The 22,032-nt window shown below is 37.7% G+C and overlaps 1 protein-coding gene across 1 annotated transcript in view; it reads left to right on the forward strand.

The window, feature by feature from the left end:
- Positions 1 to 22,032, forward strand: part of LOC106090474 (hemicentin-1) — a 1,337,150-nt gene that overhangs the window by 798,167 nt on the left and 516,951 nt on the right. Inside the window, exon 5 of the mRNA XM_059367960.1 lies at positions 12,865 to 12,901. The gene's annotated coding sequence lies outside the window, so the exon portion shown is untranslated. The remainder of the gene's footprint in view (positions 1 to 12,864; positions 12,902 to 22,032) is intronic.

Genomic DNA, 22,032 nt, shown 5'->3' on the forward strand with positions numbered 1-22,032 from the left:
ATGTTATTCCAACAACTGTGCCAAGTATGGTCCAAATCGGTATATAATCTGATATTGCTCCCATATAAACCGATCGTCCGATTCGACTTCTTGAACCCTTGTAAGTCCGATTTAGCGGAAATTTCGCCAGTAGTATTTTGTTATGACTTCCAAGTACGGCCAAAATCAGTCCCTTACCTGATATAGCTCCCATATAAACCTGTCTCTGGATCATCCTTGTTCCGTTCCTAGAAGCTTTAGTTTTGGCTGGTTTTATAGAAGTTTGTTATGTAGAATAAAATTATGCCTTACAACTTAATTTATTTCGTATATATATTTAGCAGAATCCATGGTGGTGGGTTCCCAAGATTCGGCTCGGCCGAACTTAATACGCTTTTACTTGTTTTTGAGTTAAATTTGCCTTCGTCTTGTTTTTGCAGTGTATTTGCAATATATCAAATCGCCAATCAATTCTTAAACTATTAAATTTGGTTAATCAGATACACAACACACTTTTGTTTTGGATTTAAACACGTGATTTGCATAATTTATAATCTCATATAATTTGTACTGTAGACGAATCAAACGACAAACGCGCCTTTGTCTTGGAAAGAAATTTCAAGGACTGACCATGACCTCCTATCTTTCCCACATAATGTCTCCATGGTAGCCATTTAGGTTAATTGGCAGTGATTTCTTAAAATAGATATGGGAGTGAATGCAAGTGTTTGAGAGAAGGATGATATGTGCTGGTAATTTGATAAATGATTTAATTACATTCGGTTATCGCTTTAGAATCGTTCTTGTATTGTGCCATGCATTATGTGATTGGAAATTAAAACAAAATTACTCTTGTCCGGATTTCCAAGAGAATGACGGAAGGTTGTTTGTACATATGTATGTGCAACATGTGTAAATTTTCCTATATTCGTTCGACTTAATTAATTAAATTGTATTCGGTTACCGTATAGAGAGCATTTTTTAATTAAATGTCTAATACAAATATTCAGGGAATATATTCAATTTAATTTGAAGCTGATCAAGTGCCGGAAACATACTCGTAGGTTAAAAATTATTTTTTAGTAAAGTAATTGTAAATAGAAAATAACTTTTTTTGTTTGTTATTTTAACATTTATTATTGGCAAATAGATGTTCCCAGAAGATATGCAATCAAATAAATTGCATCTCTTTAGTGGAATGCAATAACTCAAAAGCTTGTACTTCACTTATGGAATTAAAAAAAATATTTAGTTTATGTTTCAATCACTTCATTACTGTAAACATGGAAAAAATGAATTCCATATGTAAATTTTCGAAAGAAAGAAAGTAAAAAAAAAAACAAGTAAAAGCGTGCTAAGTTCGGCCGGGCCGAATCTTATATACCCTCCACCATGGATCGCATTTGTCGAGTTCTTTTCCCGACATCTCTTCTTAGGCAAAACAAGTAAAAAGGCGTTAAGTTCGGCCGGGCCGAACCTTGGATACCCACCACCTCGGGTATATATGCGAACCACCTTTCGTCAAAATCCATTGAAAAATGCATACCTTATGCCCCATAACAGTTATATAGACATATCATCCGATTTTGACCAAATGCTTATAAGTACAAGTCATTGTTCAACCGAGGGATGGGTCTATATGGCAGCTATATCCAAATCTGGACCGATCTGAGGCAAACTGCAGACATGTATCGAAGGGACCAACACAACTCACTGTCCCAAATTTCGGCGACATCGGACAATAAATGCGCTTTTTATGGGCCCAAAACCTTAAATCGAGAGTTCGGTCTATATGGCAGCTATATCCAAATCTGAACCGATCAGGGCCAAATAGATGAAAGGTGTCAAAGGGCCTATAGCAACTCACTGTCCCAAATTTCAGCAAAATCGGATAATAAATGCGGCTTTTATGGGCCCAAGACCCTAAATCGGAGGATCGGTATATATGACAGCTATATCCAAATCTGGACCGATCTGAACCAAATTGACGAAGGATATCGAAGGGCTCAACGCAACTCACTGTCCCAAATTTCAGCAAAATCGGATGATAAATGTGGCTTTTATGGGCCTAAGACCATAAATCGGAGGATCGGTCTATATGGCAGCTATATCCAAATCTGGACCGATCTGGGCCAAATTAACGAAGGATGTCAAAGGGCTCACCGCAACTAACTGTCCCAAATTTCAGCAAAATCGGATAATAAATGTGGCTTTTATGGGCCCAAGACCCTAAATCGGAGGATCGGTATATATGGCAGCTATATGCAAATCTGGACCGATCTGAGCCAAATTGACGGAGGATGTTGGAAGGCCCAACACAACTCACTGTCTCAAATTTCAGCAAAATCGGATAATAAATGTGGCTTTTATGGGCCTAAGACCCTTAATCGGCGGATCGGTCTATATGGGGCCTATATCAAGATATAGTCCGATATAGCCCATCTCCGAACTTAACCTACTTATGGACAAAAAAAAAAATCTGTGCAAAATTTCAGCTCAATATCTCTATTTTTAAAGACTGTAGCGTGATTTCAACAGACAGACGGACAGACGGACGGACATGTCTAGATCGTCTTAGATTTTTACGCTGATCAAGAATATATATACTTTATAGGGTCGGAAATGGATATTTCGATGTGTTGCAAACGGAATGACAAAATGAATATACCCCCATCCTTCGGTGGTGGGTATAAAAAGGATATAAGAAAAGATTTGCGCTGCTATTAGAGCGAGACCTGGATACCTGTGTAAAATGTCAGCCAATTCGAATAAGAAGTGCGCTCTTTGTGAGCTCAAAAAGTAAAATAGAGAGATCGATTTATATGGGAGCTGTATCGGGCTATGGACCGATTCAGACCATAATAAATACGAATGTTGATGGTCATGAAAGAATCCGTCGTACAAAATTTCAGGCAAATCGGATAATAATTGTGCCCTCTAGAGGCTCAAGAAGTCAAGACCCAAGATCGGTTTATATGGCAGCTATATCAGGTTATGAACCGACTTGTACTTTATTTGGCACAGTTGTTGAAAGTAACAATAAAAAACGTCTTGCGAAATTTCAGCCAAATCGGATAGGAATTGCGCCCTCTAGAAGCAAAAGAAGTCAAGTCCCCAGATCTGTTTATATGACAGCTATATCAGGTTATGGACCGATTTAAACCATATTTGGCACAGTTGTTGGATATTATAACAAAATACTACGTGCCAAAATTCATTCAAATCGGATAAGACTTGCGCCCTCTAGGGGCTCAAGACCCAAGATCGGTTTATATGACAGCTATATAAGGTTATGGACCGAGTTGAACCATACTTGGCACAGTTGTTGGATATTGCAACAAACCACGTCGTGCGAAATTTCATTCCAATCGGATAAGAATTGCGCACTCTAGAGGCTCAAGAAGTCAAGACCCCAGATCGGTTTATATGGCAGCTATATCAGGTTATGGACCGATTTGAACCATACTTGGCACAACTGTTGGATATAATAACGAAACACGTCGTGCAAAATTTGATCCCAATCGGATAAGAATTGCGCACTCTAGACGCTCAAGAAGTTAAGACCCAAGATTGGTTTATATGGCAGCTATATCAAAACATGGACCGATATGGCCCATTTACAATACCAACCGACCTACACTAATAAGAAGTATTTGTGCAAAATTTCAAGCGGCTAGCTTTACTCCTTCGGAAGTTAGCGTGCTTTCGACAGACAGACGGACGGACGGACAGACGGACGGACATGGCTAGATCGATATAAAGTTTCACGACGATCAAGAATATATATACTTTATGGGGTCTCAGACGAGTATTTCGAGTAGTTACAATCAGAATGACGAAATTAGTATACCCCCCATCTTATGGTGGAGGGTATAAAAACAGGCATGTCTGAAATAAATATTGTATATAATAACTTTGGTACAGTATGCGTCAAAACCCCATAATTCAGTTAGCAATTATACAGTTGGGAGGTCAACATATGTGAAAACGTGTATTTTTGCATGTTTTGATCAAAAAAAGTATTTTCATTGATTAGCCTTTATTGACGAAAAAATTAGCTTACACTCATAAAATAAGCTGAAAATCTAAGACACTGTCTACTGGTATTATTAGTTCATTTTGCAGCTTTTGTTGCAGTAGTTCTGCTATTACAGCAGTAGTGCTGCTATTACAGCAGTATTACTGCAATTTTAGAGTAGCAGGCTTACTGCTGAAAAGTCTGTTGTTTACTGAAAATGACTGCTACTTAATTATGAAGGGGATGTTAGAGAATCAAGTAAAAGGGCGTTAAGTTCGGCCGGGCCGAAAACACCTTTTGTCATAATTCGGTGAAAAATGCATAATTTATGCCCCATAGCAGCTTTATCGAAATATGGTCAGATTTGGACCAAATTCGACTCGGACATTGGTCTTTGTGGTAGCCTTTTATTGACAAAAAATTTTATATCGAGAGACCGTTCTATATGGCAGCCAAGACCTTAGCAAGGCGCGGGCCCGAGGCCCCCAAAATAATTTAGTCTAAAGAAAAAATTTTAATTAAATTCCTTCTAAACAAAAATTTCTGTAACATTTTCTAAAGTGAAAAAATTTCATGTTTATAATATTCTATTGTACAAAGACATTTTGTTGAGACCAGATGCGCCTTAAAATTTTTTTTTCTTAGGAACAATTTTGCAATTAAATTCGTAGTAGAAACAAAATTTTAATGAAATTTTTTTTAAACAAATCTTAAATTTTTCTAAAGAAAAAATTTCAGCGTAATATTCTCTAATGACAAAACTTCTGCAAGGGTCCTGCCTTTGCTGAAGCCCTCGAAATTATCTCTTAAAAATTTCTTTAAAATTTTTTCTAGAGACAACATTTTAATTAATGTATTTTTTTTTATTAACAAAATTTTTGTATAAAAATTTCAATAAATTGTTTTCTAAGACTAAATTTTAATGAATTTAATACATTTGGGCGAAAAACTCTCTAAAGACTACCTTATCCTCGATTCCGCCTGACCCTCGATTCCGTTGTTCGAATTTGACGAAAGAGAATTTATATTGAAGTAGCAATTTTTTTAATGTTGAATTATAAAAATTTACAAAAAAAAAAAAATTATATCCTATGCCTCTAAGCAAAAAATCATTTTCTTAATATTTTATGACCATGTAGCGAAGATAGCTGGATTTAATTATTGTGGCATAAAATAGCACCTGCTTTCAAAATAAGTAGGATTATGGCCATAAATTTAGTTTTTATAATAGAAACCATCAAATGCACCAAAACATTCAAGACATTCATTCCAAAAATTTCAGTTCTAAGAATTTTGAGAAATTTTCGTTTGATCTTTATACCCTCCACCATAGGATGCGGGTATACTAATTTCGTCATTCTGTTTATAACTACTCGAAATATTCGTCTGAGACCTCATAAAGTATATATATTCTTGATCGTCTTGACATTTTATGTCGATCTTGCCATGTCCGTCCGTCTGCCCGTCTGTCGAAAGCACGCTAACTTTCGAAGGAGTAAGGCTAGCCGCTTGAAATTTTGCACAAATACTTCTTATTAGTGTAGGTCGGTTGGTATTGTAAATGGGACATATCGGTCCATGTTTTGATATAGCTGCCATGTAAACCGATCTTGGGTCTTAAATTTTTGAGTCTTTAGAGGGCGCAATTCTGGTCCGCTAAGTATGGTTCAAATCGGCCCATGTTTTGATATAGCTGCCATATAAACCGATCTTGGGTCTTGACTTCTTGAGCCTATACAGTGCGCCATTCTTATCCGATTTGACTGACATTTTGTACGTAGTATTTTGTAATGATATTCAATAACTGTACCAAGTATGGTTCAAATCGGTCCATAACCTGATATAGCTGCCATATAAACCGATCTTGGGTCTTGAATCCTTGAGCCTCTTGAGGGCGCAATTCTTATCCGATTGGGATGAAATTTTACACGAAATATTTTGTTATGATATTCAACAACTGTGCCAAATATGGTTCAAATCGGTTCATTACCTGGTATAGCTGTCATATAAACAGATCTGGGGATTTGACTCCATGAGCTTCTAGAGGAAGCAATTCCTATACGATTTGGCTGAAATTTAGCATGATGTATTTTATTCTTACTTTCAACAACTGTGTCAAAAAAAGGTTCAAATTGGCTCATAACCTGATATAGCTGACATATAAACTAATCTGGGATATTGACTTCTTGAGCCCCTAGACAACACTTTTACTAAAATTTTACCATAAATATTGAGAATGTCTTAATGATTGAAATCAGAAAGTCTTTTTGCTTCAAAATCTATTATTTACCAAAAGTAATAGTTAAAATTTTAATTTTTACTGTAAAACACGAAATTTTTACTGTAAAACAAGTAAAAAGGCTAAGTTCGTCCGGACCGAACTTTGGACACCCACCAACTCGGGAATATATGTTCACCACCTTTCGTCAAAATCCGATGAAAAATGCATACCTTATGGCCCATAGCAGCTATATCGAAATATATTCCGATTTGGATCAAATATTAATAAGTACAAGTCATTGTTCAATTATGTATAACAAAATATTGGTCTTTTTAGAAGCTATATCTAGAATTAAACCGATCTGAACCATATACGACGCAGATGTCGAAAAGCCTAACATAAGTCAATGTGTCAAATTTCAGTGAAATCGGATTATAAATGCGCCTTTATAGGGTCAAGATAAATCGATATATTGGTCTATATGGCAGCTATATCCAAATCTGGAGCAATTTGCGCCAAGTTGCAAAAAAAATGTCGAAGAGCCCAACACAAATCACTGTCCCAAATTTCGGCTTAATCGGACCCAAAACCTTAAACCGAGAGATCGGTCCATATGGCAGCTATATCCAAATCTGGACAAAGAAAGAATCTGTGCAAAGTTTTTGCTAAATATCTCTATTTTTAAAGACTGTAGCGTGATTTTTTCCAACTTAACTTGCTTATGGACAAAGAAAGAATCTGTTCAAAGTTTTTGCGATATCGAATATATCTATTTTTAAAGACTGTCGAGAGATCGGTCTATATGGCAGCTATATCCAAATCTTAGCCAAATTGAAGAAGGATATACACTGGCCTAAAACAACACACTGTCCCAAGTTTTGTCGAAATCGGACAACAAATGCGTCTTCTATGGTCCAACACCTTAAATCGAGAGATCGGTCTATATGTCAGCTATATCCAAATCTTGACCGATGTGGGCCAAATTGAAGAAGGCTGTCCTTAACACAACTCACTGCCCTATATTTCAGCAAAATCAGATAATTTATCAGTTTATGGGCCTAAGACCCTAAATCGGCGGATCGGTCTATATGGGGGCTAAATCAACATATAGTCCGATATAACCCATCTTCGAACTTAACCTGCTGATCAAAATAAAATTATCTCTTCCAACAGAATTTCTAGAAAAAATTCTAAAAAATTTAACAGGCAACCATAAAAAGTAGCATACAATTTTTTTTTCAGAAGACTTGTTTACTAATAACAGCAGATTTTGTAAATTAAAAAAGCAAGAAATGTTTGCTAATACAGCTGAAACAGCAGTAATGTCTTGCTTTCCCATTTTCAGCAGACAAAAACTTCTGTGTTAGCAAACATTTTTGCTGTTTTGAATAAAAAATTTGGTTGAGTGTAAATACTTTAATTTTTTCTTTTTCTTATCTGAAGAGAACATATTGTAGATGAATTTTAAGTGAAGTTTGAACTAGATATGTCAACGTAAATGGGTGCAATATGTAATTCAAAATAGGCAAACTTTTTCAAATTGTGAAAACCTCTTGAATTCTCGAAATGCAAAGCCCAGATCTTATTTGTACCAAACAATATTTGCAGCCTCCACAGTAAATTTACAAAAAATATCGATTTTAAAATCATATTTGCAAGAACTGGATGTTTTGGGTATTTTTGAGAAAAATTTTTGCCAGAATTTATTTGTGGGTTTTTAAGGATACTTTTACCTGAACTTAATGTTACACCTAATGCCTTTGGACAGTCTATCTAGGCAAATTGCTCCACATAGACTTCTATACGTATGGCTTTGGGGTGTACTCTGAAGAAATTGGACTGGTCATATCAAGAAGGTTACCCAACTACTGCAGTGTGTATCTAACGGAGATCCTTGCAATCAATGAAGTGGTGGAATGACTATGATATAATGTTGCGAACATTCTAAATTATGACAGGTCAATGTCTGATCGGAAAACATGCTGACAGACTGAAGGTTGCCAGTAGCGACTTTTGAGGACTTCAAAGAAAAAAAGACTACAAAATCTACTGTGTGTGTGTGTGCCCGCACTGGCAATCAGAAGGAGTTCCACTTTAAGTGCTCTTTTCTTTGAGAACTTGTCTTATTTAGAAAGTTGTTGCACTTTTTAAAGCGATCTGTATGGTTCGACGGTAGGAAATAGAACTGAGCCTGATGGCAGACTGCCATTTAAACCTTACCTAACCTTTTGCATCTCTAAAAGTCAAAAAGAAATTTTAAGATATCGTTTTTATAACCTTCACCATGGAATGGGGGTATACTAATTGCGCCATTCCATTTATAACACCTCGAAATATTTGTCAAAGACCCCATAAAGTATATACATTATTGGTCGTCATGACATTTCTAGCCATGTCCGTCCATCCGTCTGTCGAAAGCACGCTTACTTTAGAAGGAGTAGAGTTAGGCTCTTGAAATTTTGCACAATTACTTCTATTTAATATATTTAGTTCAGTTGGGATTGCAAACCGATTTTAGCCCCCATATAAACCGATCTCCCGAACATAACTCTTGAGCCACTAGAGGGCGCCATTCTTATGCGATTTTGGCTGAAATATTGCAATAGAACCTCTTTCATGACCTCCAATAGATGTATTGAATATGGTTATAATCGGTCTTAAGCCTGATATAGCTCCAATAGAAACCGATCTCCCGAATATACTTCTTGAGCCACTAGAGGGCGCCATTCTCATCCGATTTGACTGAAAAATTACACGAGGTTCTTCTCGGTCCAAAACTTATATAGCTCCCATTTAAATTTATCCGCCGAATATTGGCTGAAATATTCCTATGACCTCCAACATATGTACGCAGTATGGTTCTAATCAGTCCAAAACCTGATATAGCTCCCATGTAAACCGATCTCCCGAATATGCTTTTTAAGCCTCTAAACGGTGTTTTTCTGGTGATTTCTTGTTATTTTTCTTTTATATATACCACTATAGGGCGGCGGTATACTAATCAAGTCATTCCGTTTGTAACACCTCGAAATATTCCTCTAAGATCCCTGAAGTCGATCTAGCCATGTAAGCCCGTCCGTCTGTCAAAAAAACGAAATTATACAAAATAATAACAAAAAATGCAAATGGCCCAAATCGGTTTAGATTTAGATATACAATATCTCCCATATAAACCGATCTCCCGATTTTCGCAATTTTCGTCCGATTTGTTTAAAATTTTGTATGCGGTATTCAGTTACGACTTCCAACAGTTTCGGCTCAAACCAGTTTATGGCCTGATATAGTTCCCATATAAACCGGTCTCTCGGTTCCAAGAAGCTCTAATTTTTGCAGTTTTGACAGAATTATGCCCTTCAAAAAATCCACTTTGTTCACATTTTTATACCCTCTACCATAAAATATGGGGTATACTTATATCGTCATTCTGTTTATAACACATCGAAATATTGATCCGAGACGCAGCAAAGTATATTTATATCCTTAATCGTCTTGACATTCTAAATCGATTTAGCCATGTCCGTCCGTCTGTCGAAAGCACGCTAACTTTCGAAGGCATAAAGCTAGCGCTTGATATTTTTCACGAAAAGTTCCTATTGGTGTGAGTCGGTTGGGACTGACAATGGACTTTATCAGTCCATGTTTTGATATATAAACCGATCCTGGATCTTGACTTCTTGAGCCGCTAGAGGCGCAATAATTACCCGATTCGGCTGATTTTGTGCACGAAGAGTTTTGGTTTGGCCATCAACAATTGTGCAAAGTAAGGTCCAAATTGGTATTTTACCTGATCGGTCTTTTACCATATCAACCGATCTCGGGTCTCCACTACTTGAGCCACGAGGGGGCATAATTATTAACCGGTTTGACTGAAATTTGGCATAAACTTTAAACAATTGCGCCAAGTATAGTTCGAATCGGTTCATAATCTGATATAGCTTCTATATAAACCGATTTTGGATCTTGTCTTCTTGAGCTTCTAGAGGGCGCAGTTATTATTCGATTTGCCTGAAATTTTGCACAACGACTTCTTTAACGACTACGTGTTAAATTTGTTCCAAATCGTTCCAAAGCTCCCATATAAACCATCTCCCGATTCTTGAGCCACTATAGTGCGCTTTTTTGATCCAATTTGGCTGAAATTTTGCGCAAGGAATTCCACTTTTGCCTCCAACAGCCAAACCAAGTATGGCCCCAAACGGTTCCTATTGCCTAAAAAGTAATTGCGGATTTTTTAAAAGGAAGTAAATGCATTTTTAATAAAACTTAGAATGAACTTTAATCAAATATATAATTGCCATTTTGTTCGATAACCTTTTGCCATCTTCCTGGCAAATTTAGTATTCCACGCTCATAGAACTTCTGGCCTTTAACTGCAAAAAACGGAACCAAGTGCGATTTTATAGCCTCATCATTGCCGAAAGTTTTACCATTTAAGGAGTTCTGCAATGATCGAAATAAATGGTAGTCTGATGGTGCAAGGTAAGGGCTATATGGTGGATGCATCAAAAGTTCCCAGCCAAGCTCACTCAGTTTTTGGCGAGTGACCAAAGATGTGTGCGGTCTAGCGTTGTCCTGGTGGAATATGACACCTTTACGATTGACCAATTCTGGTCGCTTCTCCTTGATGGCTGTATTCAACTTGTCCAATTGTTGACACTAAACATCCGAATTAACCGTTTGGTTCCTTGGAAGCAGCTCAAAGTATACCACACCCTTCCAATCCCACCAAACAGACAGCATAACCTTCTTTTGGTTAATATCAGCCTTTGAAGTGGTTTGAGCTGGTTCACCATGCTTGGACCATGATCGTTTTCGACTAACGTTGTTGTAAACAATCCATTTTTCATCACCAGTAATGATTCGTTTTAAAAACGGATCGAATTCATTGCGTTTAAGGTGCATATCGCAAGCGTTGATTCGGTTTGTTAAATGAATTTCTTTCAATACATGTGGTACCCATATTAAAATTGACGCCAAACAAACAAATGTAAACAAAATTTCGCGCACTTTTTTTCTAGAGCAAGCTAAAAGTAACAGCTGATAACTGACAGAAGAAAGAATGCAATTACAGAGTCACAAGCCGTTGAAAAAATTTGTCAACGCCGACTATATTACAACTATATTACCGACAATTACTTTTTGGGCAACCCAATAACTTAGTTACTCATATAACATAGCAATTCTTATCCATTGTCCTTTTTTTGCCTATAAAGAGATATTGTAAGTTTTGTTACCAGACTAACTCATACATCAAAAGGAAAATCGAACCACAAGTGCTTCGTAAATCGCAAAATCCGAAGAGAATCTCGAATCTCAAGCTGATTTTGAGCACTATCCAGCAAAACAGGAATTTGGAAAATCGGACCACAAATGCAGAACAATTTTTCGATATACTGAGGTAACCAGCTTTAGGGCCCTGCCAAGAGGCGCCCCAACAACCTAGTATCTTGAAATGTTGCACATGACATTGATTCTAACCATCTCAGTTCTAACCATTTCAAATATTTATCTCTACCAGTTTTCAAAGGGCATATTTTTTCAGTTGTTAACTGTTCTCTCCCACTGTGCGTCGTCATACTGCTGCTACTGTTGGTGATTCATACGACGTCGACATTCTCCATCAATCCAAACTGCCAAGAGATGCCTCTACTAATTTACAAGTACCCATGCCTCGGTACCATATAACAATCTAAAGTAGCATCTGTTTGCCAATACTATTCCTTCCTTTATTTCAAAACTATTTTGATACTTTCAAAGGCTGCAGTTACTATTTCCGGTAACCGTCTCATGATACCAATATCGTCGGTTAGGCGTTTGCATCTCGATGGTCTTCTCGAGCACGATATTAAAGAGATCACAATGATAAGCTGTCTCCCTGTCTGAAACCTCGTTTGGTATTGAACAGTTCGCAGAGGTTCTTCCTGTTTTAACTGAGGAGCGAGTATCAGAAACTTGGTTTGAAATACCTTTGAACGTATATAGGGCTGTCGAAAGCGGCTTTGTAGTCAACGAGGAAATGGTAGTGTGAATATATGGTCTATGGTGGATTCACCAGTTCTAGAGCCACACCAGTTTTAGGCCCAAGTTTCTTATTGACTTCAGATTTTAATCCTTCACACAGAGTACGCTCGAGAGTAACTTTTATGCGATGGGGAGGAGACTTATCCCTCTGCAGTTGGTGTATTCTGTCTTGTTCTTGTTGTTCTTCAGTCGGGTCGCTGCTACTTGATCTATACCATTATTAGAGATTGGTTTTGCGGTATCCTCTTAGTCGACATTGTCGGATACCAGTAGCTGGGAATAATGTTCTTTCCATATCCCAAGCACACTGTCTGTATCAGTGACCAGATTTCTTTCTTTGTCTCTGCAGGAGGATTTTGCTGCACAAAAGCCATCGGATTAATCTTTGGTTCTGTGGTAAAATATCCGGACTTAATTCCTGTACAATAGGAATGATATATGAGAAATTTGCCTCCGTTCCTTAATGGAATGTTCGCGAGCAAATTTGCATCTAAATCTGGTTTTTGACAAAAAAGTTTATTCATCATCCTACTTCAGCAGCAACAATAAATCACCAATATTAAGACTTGAACCAGATTTTTCTTACAGATTTTAATTGTTGAAACTTTTTTATTTTTCGTTACAGGTACTATCAATTTAAAAACATTGTGTAAATTTATAAAGTGAGTATAAAGACAATTAACTGCTTTATAAATTTTAAGGACATACTATATTTATATGTTTGTATTTTATATATAACTATATTGAAAAAAAATTTTGTCCTAATTTTAATAATTCGAGCCAAAGTATACCGATTAATTTAAGGATGATCTGTTTTGCAACCTTTTAAAGAAATATTCCCTTTGGTGAACAATATTTACTTTATATTAAGGATTTTTATACCCTCCACCATAAGATGGGGGGTATACTAATTTAGTCATTCTGTTTGTAACTACTCGAAATATTCGTCTGAGACCCCATAAAGTATATATATTCTTGATCGTCGTGACATTTTATGTCGATCTAGCCATGTCCGTCATCTGTCCGTCCGTCCGTCCGTCCGTCCGCCCGTCTGTCTGTCGAAAGCACGCTAACTTCCGAAGGAGTAAAGCTAGCCGCTTGAAATTTTGCACAAATACTTCTTATTAGTGTAGGTCGGTTGGTATTATAAATGGGCCATATCGGTCCATGTTTTGATATAGCTCCCATATAAACCGATCTTGGGTCTTGACTTCTTGAGCCTCTAGAGTGCGCAATTCTTATCCGATTGGAATGAAATTTTGCACGACGTGTTTTGTTATGATATCCAACAATTGTGCCAAGTATGGTTCAAATCGGTCTATAACCTGATATAGCTGCCATATAAACCGATCTTGGGTCTTGACTTCTTGAGCCTCTATAGGGCGCAATTCTTATCCGATTTGAATGAATTTTTGCACGAAGTATTTCGTTATGATATCCAACAACTGTGCCAATTATGGTTAAAATCGGTCCATAACCTGATATAGCTGTCATATAAACCGATCTTGGGTCTTAACTTCTTGAGCCTCTAGAGTGCGCTATTCTTATCCGATTTGAATGAATTTTTGAACGACGTGTTTTGTTATGATATCCAATAAATGTGCCAAGTATGGTTCAAATCGGTCTATAACCTGATATAGCTGCCATATAAACCGATCTTGGGTCTTGACTTCTTGAGCCTCTATAGGGCGCAATTCTTATCCGATTTGAATGAATTTTTGCACGAAGTATTTCGTTATGATATCCAACAACTGTGCCAATTATGGTTAAAATCGGTCCATAACCTGATATAGCTGTCATATAAACAGATCTGGGGATTTGACTTCTTGAGCTTCTAGAGGGCGCAATTCGTATCGGATTTGGCTGAAATTTTGCATGACGTATTTTATTTTTACTTTCAATAACTGTGTCAAATAAGGTTCAAATCGGTTCATAACCTGATATAGCTGCCATATAAACCGATCTTGGGTCTTGACTTCTTGAGCCTCTAGAGGGCACAATTCTTATCCGATTTGAATGAATTTTTGCACGAAGTATTTCGTTATGATATCCAACAACTGTGTCAAATAAGGTTCAAATCGGTTCATAACCTGATATAGCTGCCATATAAACCGATCTGGGATCTTGACTTCTTGACCCCTAGAGGTCGCAATTATTATCCGATATGCCTGAAATTTTGTACGACGGATCCTCTCATGACCATCAACATTCGTGTTTATTATGGTCTGAATCGGTCTATAGCCCGATACAGATCCCATATAAATCGTTCTCTCTATTTTACTTCGTGAGCCCCAATGGGCGCAATTCTTATACGAATTGGCTGAAATTTTACACAGGTCTCCAACATATAATTTAATTGTGGTCCAAACCGGACCATATCTTGATATCGCTCTAATAGCAGAGCAAATCTTTTCTTATATCCTTTTTTTTCCTAAGAAGAGATGCCGGGAAAAGAACTCGACAAATGCGATCCATGGTGGAGGGTATATAAGATTCAGCCCGGCCGAACTTAGCACGCTTTTACTTGTTTTTAAATGGTAGGTTGACAAGTCCATTGTGTCTTGTTTTTAAAGACACAAATCTAAAATGAAGTCAAAATATCGTTGAAAGTTAAGAGATTAACCTTAGGACAAGACAACAGTGAGCCGAAGTTAAAAACGCAAAACAGCCTTACAAATAGGAGCGTCTTTAAATGTTTATTATACCATAGGATGGGGGTATACTAATCTAGTCCTTGCGTTTGTAACACCTTGAAATATTGAGCTAGGACCCCATAAAGTATATATTGGGTTGCCCAAAAAGTAATTGCGGATTTTTCATATAGTCGGCGTTGACAAATTTTTTCACAGCTTGTGATTCTGTAATTGCATACTTTCTTCTGTCAGTTATCAGCTGTTACTTTTAGCTTGCTTTAGAAAAAAAGTGTAAAAAAGTATATTTGATTAAAGTTCATTCTAAGTTTTATTAAAAATGCATTTACTTTCTTTTAAAAAATCCGCAATTACTTTTCGGCTCGACATCCTGAGTCGATTTAGCCATGTCCGTCTGTCGAAATCACGATAGCGGTCGCACGCGTAAAGCTAGCCAATTGAAATTTTGCACAGATACTTAATATTCATTTAGGTCGTTGGGGATTGCAAATGGGACATATCGGTTCAGATTTGGATAAAGATTCCATAATAACCATTCTACCAATTTTATTTCTTAAGTCCCCTGGAAGCCGCAATTTTTGACCGATTTGGCTGAAATTTTGCACATTCAGTTAATTTTTATTAATTCACTGTATACATTATGTTTTGTTATGAATTTCATCACTATGCCAAGTACCGTCCCATATAAACCGATCTCCCGATTTGACTTTTTGAGCCCCTGGAAGCACATGGTGTTCTGTTATGACTTTTAAAAACTGTGCCAAGTATTGTCTAAATCGGTCTATAAGCAGATATAGCCCCCATGCTTTAACAGATCTGAGCACGATTTTTAGGTTAAGATGCTAAGTTTAAAAAAATATTGTTTAAAAAAATAATGATTTGACAGTCATCTATGAAGTGAAATAAGAATCAATCAGCGATCAAAATTTTAAATGGATGGTCATGTCCATAAGTATATGGGAAATTAATTTAATGATAGCATCTTTATTTCAAAGTTTTAGTTTTTTGGCTCGTTTTCATTGCTAAAATCCTACGAATAAAGAAAAATCTTAAATTTTGTGCCAACTTTTTTAAGTGTAGATGGCTCGGTGTGCTTTGCTACACCCGTAAATGTTTGGGGCCCCCTTTTGACATGGTCCAAATTTGAAAATAATTTATTTTCTTATTTAACTCTCAGTTAGGTTTCATTACAATCCTATATGGTCTCGTTTGTTATACATGTGCATAATTTTGGGGTGGGGCTCCGGGAATTGACCCCAAATTTTTATAAGAGTTTGATTAGGTTGAAAAGGGGTGCGGATTTTAATCCACTCCATGCCTCTACGGACATACACCTAAGCCTGTAATCTAACTTCGAAAAAGAATATCTGTTAGGAATTCCGTGCTACTTACAAAATTCCTTATTTTTATACCCTCCACCATAGGATGGAGGGTATACTAATTTTGTCATTCTGTTTGTAACTACTCGAAATATTCGTCTTGATCGTCGTGACATTTTATGTCGATCTAGCCATGTCCGTCCGTCCGTCTGTCCGTCGAAAGCACGCTAACTTCTGAAGGAGTAAAGCTAGCCGCTTGAAATTTTGCACAAACACTTCTAATTAGTGTAAATAGGCCATATCGGTCCATGTTTTGATATAGCTGCCATATAAACCGATCTTGGGTCTTGACTTCTTGAGCCTATAGAGTGAGCAATTCATATCCGATTTGAATGAATTTTTGCACGACGTGTTTTATGATGATATCCAACAACTGTGCCAAGTATGGTTTAAATCGGTCCATAACCTGATATAGCTGCCATATAAACCGACCTGGGATCTTGACTTCTTGAGCCTGTAGAGGTCGCAATTATTATCCGATTTGCCTGAAATTTTGTACGACGGATTCTCTCATGACCATCAACATACGTGTTTATTATGGTCTGAATCGGTTTATAGCCCGATACAGCTCCCATATAAATCGAACTCTCTATTTTACTTTTTGAGCCCCCAAAGGGCGTAATTCTTATTCGAATTGGGTGACATTTTACACAGGTCTCCAACATATAATTTAATTGTGGTCCAAACCGGACCATATCTTGATATCGCTCTAATAGTAGATCTTTTCTTATATCCTGTTTTGCCTTTGTTTTTTCTTTGTAACTTTGAAACGGTGGTATATATTGACAACAAAATTCTGCTACTGGGACATTTTATACAACAATAGTATATGCAAAAATAAAATTTTCTGACTTTCTCCAGTACTGAGAAAAACACAAAATCACGAATCACAGGTTAGTTTACCATTGGTCCATAGTACGTTTTTATTAATATTTATTTAAAAACTTTATAATTTATTTTTTCTTATTTGTACATATTTTTCATTGCAAGTTAAGCACAATGTTTTTCGGTTAGTTTTGCAAATAAAATTGCTGCAAACGGAGTATTTTACGTCACACTTTGGAGGATAAAAGAAAAGATTTGCTCTGCTATTAGAGCAATATCAAGATAAGGTCCGGTTTGGACCACAATTAAATTATATGTTGGAGACCTGTGTAAAATGTCAGCCAATTCGAATAAGAATTGCGCCCTTTGGGGCTCAAGATGTAAAATAGAGAGATCGATTAATATGGGGGCTGTATCGGACTATAAACCTTTTCAGGCCATAATAAACACGTATGTTGATGGTCAAGAGACGATCCGTCGTACAAAATTTCAGGCAAATCGGATAATAATTGCGACCTCTAGAGGCTCAAGAAGTCAAGATCCCAGATCGGTTTATATGGCAGCTATAGCAGGTTATGAACCGATTTAAACCATACCCAAGCTAGCTTTACTCCTTCGGAAGTTAGCGTTCTTTCGACAGACAGACGGACGGACGGACATGGCTAGATCGACATAAAATGTAGCGACGATCAAGAATATATATACTTTATGGGGTCTCAGACGAATATTTCGAGTAGTTACAAACAGAATGACGAAATTAGTATACCCGCTATCTTATGGTGGAGGGTATAAAAACTATCAGAAGCGGAAAAAATGAGGATATGCGTGGACTGTTTGATAGAAAATTTGGTCGCCGTATTTTCTGGGCTTTATGTCTGAAGTGTTAGTGTAGGTCGGTTGGTATTGTAAATGGGCCATATCGGTCCATGTTTTGATATAGCTGCCATAAAAATCGATCTTGGGTCTTGACTTCTTGAACCTCTAGAAGGCGCAAATCTTATCCAATTTGAATGCAATTTTGCACGACGTATTTTGTTATGATATCCAACAATTGTGCCAAGTATGGTTCAAATCGGTTTATAATCTGGTATAGCTGTCACATAAACCGATCTTGGGTCTTGACTTCTTGAGCCTCTAGAGGGCGCAATTATCGTCCGATTTAACTGAAATTTTGCACATAGTGTTTTGGTAAAATTTTAGCGAAATCGGTTAAAAAACAAGTAAAAAGGCGTTAAGTTCGGCCGGGCCGAACTTTGAATACCCACCACCTCGGGAATATACGTAAACCACCTTTCATCAAAATCCGGTGAAAATTGTATACCTGAATTTCGGCGACATCGGATGATAAATGCACCTTTTATGGGCCTAAAACCTTAAAAGGAGAGATCGGTCTATATGACAGCTATATCCAAATCTTAACCGATCTGTACCATATTGCAGGATTATGTCGAGGGGCTTAACTTAACTCACTGTTCCAAATTTCGGCGACATCGGACAATAAATGAGCATTTTATGGGCCCAAAACCTGAAATCGAGAGATCGGTCTATATGGCAGCTATATCCAAAATTGGTCCGATCTGCGCCAAATTGATGAGGGATATCAAAGGGCCTAACACAATTTACTGTCCCAAATTTCAGCAAAATCGGATAATAAATGTAGCTTTTATGGGCCTAAGACCCTAAATCGGAGGACCGGTCTATATGGCAGCTTTATCCAAATCTAAACCGATCTGGGCCAAATTGACGAAGGATGTCGAAGGGCCTAACAAAACTCACTGTCCCGAATTTCCGCAACATCGGATAATAAATGTGACTTTTATGGGTCTAAGACCCTAAATCGGAGGATCGGTCTATAGGGCAGCTATATCCAAATCTGAACCGATCAGAGCCAAATTGACGAAGGGTGTCGAAGGGCCTAACACAACTCACTGTCCCAAAATTCAGCAAAATCGGAGAGTAAATGTGGATTTTATGGGTTTAAGACCCTAATTCGGAGGATCGGTCTATATGGCAGCTATATCCAAATCTGGACCGATCTGAACCATATTGACGAAGGATATTGAGGGGCCTAACACAACTCACTGTCCCAAATTTCAGCAAAATCTGATAATAAATGTGGCTTTTATGGGCCTAAGACCCTAAATCGGCGGATCGGTTTATATGGGGGCTATATGAAGATATAGTCCGATATTGCTATTTTTCAATCAATATCTCTATTTTTAAAGACTGTAGCGTGATTTCAACAGACAGACGGACAGACGGACGGACATGTCTAGATCGTCTTAGATTTTTACGCTGATCAAGAATATATATACTTTATAGGGTCGGAAATGGATATTTCGATGTGTTGCAAACGGAATGACAAAATGAATATACCCCCATCCTTCGGTGGTGGGTATAATAAAGCTTTTATGGGTTTCAGATCCTTTATCGGTAGATCGGTTTATATGACAGCTATATCTAAATATAGTCCGATCTGAACCATATTCAAGTCAGATGTCGGGAGGCTTAAAATAAATCACTGTTGCAAATTTCAGCGAAACTGGGTAATAAATAAAGCTTTTATGGTCTTCAGACCCTTTATCGGCAGATCGGTCTATAAAGTTTTTATGGACATTAGACCTTTTATCGGAAAATCTGTCTATATAGCAGCTATTTCCCAATATGGTCCGATTTGGCCCTTTCAAGAACTTAACCAGCCCGCATCAAAAAGACGTATTTGTGCCAATTTTCAGCTCAATATCTCAATTTTTGAAGCCTCTAGAGTGATTACAACAGACGGACGGACAGACGGACATTGTTAAATCTTCTTACAATTTTACGACGATCCGAAATATATATATACTTTGTAGGGTCGGAAATTAATATTTCGATGTGTTGCAAACGGAATGACTAAATGAATACACCCCCTATCCTACGGTGCTGGGTATAAAAGGAAGATAAAATGATTATTTGGCATGAATATTGAAGTTTGGACCAAATGGTCCCTTAACCTGGGATTCGTAAGTTTTTTCTAACCTAACAGCAGGGTTAATTTTTTTACGAAATACGTTTAGGTATGCTTAGAGGGACCAACTGGTCATTTTGATCCCTTCTATAAAATAGTAGCACTGCCCAGGGCTGCGGAGTAGAGCAATTCTTACTCCATTCCGACACCCGGAAGATTCCTCGACTCCGGACTCGACTCCGAGTAATTAGGTTAGGTTTAGTTGAAAAGAGGGTGCGGATATTAATCCACCCCATGCCACTATGGACATACACCTAAGCCAGTAATCGGCTTCTAAATACTAAAAAAGTAACCTCGAGAAAGAAAATCTAAGTTAGAAATTCCGTGCTACTTACGAAATCCTTAATTGTTTTCCATGCCACGCCCCTAAGTTGGTTCATGTCTGGTATTGTATCCTTGCCTAAGTGCCGGTATCTGTTAGACGCGTACGAAATGCTCCAACGTCTCATCATCTTTCCTCATCATCTTGCTGAACCGATTAGAGCATAGAAAGCATTAAATATAGTCTCTGTCGACCTACATGACAGTTTGGTGTTGTTTATACTGGGAGAAGAGGGTCGGTCCCCCCGACGCTAAGACCCAAAAGACATTTTATTGGAGTCCTTTGAGCCGCCATATACATGTTCTGCTGAACGGCAGGACGGCTGGACATGACCCAGATTCTTGAATCTTTATATCAACATTAGAGTGGAACTCAACTGACATAGACCATTCTTTTAATTCACATACTATCCCACTCGAACTACACGTCCTCTTGAAGAGCATTTAGTGGGTTGGATCCTCCCAGACTCTATTCCAAATATGTAAACCAGATTCGTAGTCAACTCCCAAAGACCTTTCATTTGATACCCATTTTGTGACGTTGGACATTCATTCCTATTTAAGGGGTTTTGGGGTTGGGGAGCCCACGTAGACACCTCGGACCAAATCCTCTTAAAGAGTATTTAGTGGGTTGGACCCTCCCAGACTCTATTCCAAATATGTATACCAGATTCGTAGTCAACTCCCAAAGACCTTTCATTTGATACCCATTTTGTGACGTTGGACATTCTTACCCGTTTAAGGGGTTTTAGGGTTGGGGAGCCCACGTAGACACCTTGGACCAAATTCTTACAACAGATGTGAACTCATCTTTCAAACACGTTTTCTTTGATATCCATATTGTCCCACTTGGTAAATAAGCCCTGCTGGCGGGTTTTGAGGGTGGGGAGGCCCCTCAGACACCAAGGAATATATTTTTATGTCAGATTTATACTCTTCTTTTAAATACCTTTCATTTCATACACATATTGCCCAAAGTGGTGAAGGAGTCCTGTTGGGGGGTTTTTTGGTGGTGGGGAACCCCAGAACATTTCGGGAGAAATTTGTATACCAAGTTCATACTCTACTCTTAAATACCCTTCATTTGATACCCATATTGTCCCAATAGGTCAAATGAGCCATATCCGTTCGGGTGAGTTTTGGGATGGGGCGTTCCCCAGATTATTTGACCCAAAAATGTTATACCATTTTTGTGTTTTTGGGGTACCATAAGGTGGCATACAAAGTTTCGCTTAAATCGGTTTAGGCATCTCCGAGATCTGGCGTATGGTGGAAGGTCCGCCCCCCCTTTGGATATCAAAAAATTTAGTACTCTATTTTTACCGCGGGCCCAAACTCTACCGTCTGTGAATTTCATGAATATCGGTTCAGCCGTTTTTGAACAGACAAACAAAGCGCTACAATTTCATTTTTATGTAATAGAAAGATTCTGATGTTCTCACCAGGATTCGAACGCAGGCGTTTAGTGTCATAGGCGGATATGCTAGCCTCTGGCCTAATGATATAGTTCCCTTATAAACCGATCTCAGGATTTTATTTCTTAAGCCCCTATAGTGAGAAATTTTGCACAATGTCTTCTACTGGTATGGCCCCGATTCAATTCTTACCCA

The sequence above is a fragment of the Stomoxys calcitrans genome, chromosome 1, assembly GCF_963082655.1.
Source record: "Stomoxys calcitrans chromosome 1, idStoCalc2.1, whole genome shotgun sequence".
NCBI lineage: Eukaryota > Metazoa > Arthropoda > Insecta > Diptera > Muscidae > Stomoxys > Stomoxys calcitrans.